Below are 948 nucleotides of genomic sequence, written 5' to 3' on the forward strand. Positions count from 1 at the left end.
TGACATTTGCAGCCTATATCCTCAATTAGGAGACCCCTGGCCTTCCTCCCTGTTACCCTCTCAAGGGGCCCCCTTGGCTTAGGTCCTACACTGTAGAATGTAGCATCAGGCACTTAAAGGGGAACATAGGTCAGGGTCCTGCCCTGTAGATTGGGGCATCAGGTACTAAAGGGGCAAACTGGTGGGGTCCCACTCTGTCGGACCAATGCATCAGGGACTCGATGGGCCAGTCTTTCTAATGTCCAGCTGCCAGGTGCTGGCTTGTAGGGAGAGGGGCGCTATGGTGACGACTCCACCTCCTACGCATAACTCAGCAGCATCACCTTGCTTCCATGGCTGCCTGGCTTTCCTCCACAGGCTTTTCCCACCACAATCTCCTCCTTCAGGTCCCCTTGGTCTGTCTCTCTGCAGTCAACAGCAGGATTTGCTCTGGGATTGCTCCACAATCCATATGGTCCAGCTCCGAACTGCTGCACCTTCTCGGGAACCTGCGTCCATTTCCGAGGTACATATGGCTGCGGCAAGGGCTGTCGGTTTCTCATTCCATTTACGCTGCCACAGATCAGCTGCTTCACTCTCTGCCTTAAATATTTCTCCTCTGACCCAGACAATTGCCCTGATGTGGGGATCGGACCCCTGCTCAGTCCTCCCACCTGCTGAGGGCAGGTCCAGTCATACTAACACTCCTGTTTTTCCCCCAATGTCCTTCATGCTACCAAATTTTGCACAGTTCAACATATTGTTTTCCAGTGGTCAGGTACTCCTGTCCACTCTCAGCTGGTGTCTGCAAGCACTTCTGTGTCTGAAGGTGTATTCCTGATGTATCCGTGGACAGAGATATACTCCACGTTCACCTAATCCTCCCACATCTTGTTCATCCTTGGTATTACTTTTTAGTGCACAAAATTCAGGACTAAAATACCTTCATTTGGATTTTTTAAATGAATA

The 948-nt window shown here is 50.8% G+C and overlaps 1 pseudogene; it reads left to right on the forward strand.

Moving 5' to 3' along the window:
• Positions 1-451: 451 nt before the first annotated feature.
• LOC120882501 overlaps positions 452-948 on the forward strand; it is a 56,403-nt pseudogene continuing 55,906 nt past the window's right edge.

Source organism: Oryx dammah, unplaced genomic scaffold (genome assembly GCF_014754425.2).
Source record: "Oryx dammah isolate SB20612 unplaced genomic scaffold, SCBI_Odam_1.1 HiC_scaffold_23, whole genome shotgun sequence".
NCBI lineage: Eukaryota > Metazoa > Chordata > Mammalia > Artiodactyla > Bovidae > Oryx > Oryx dammah.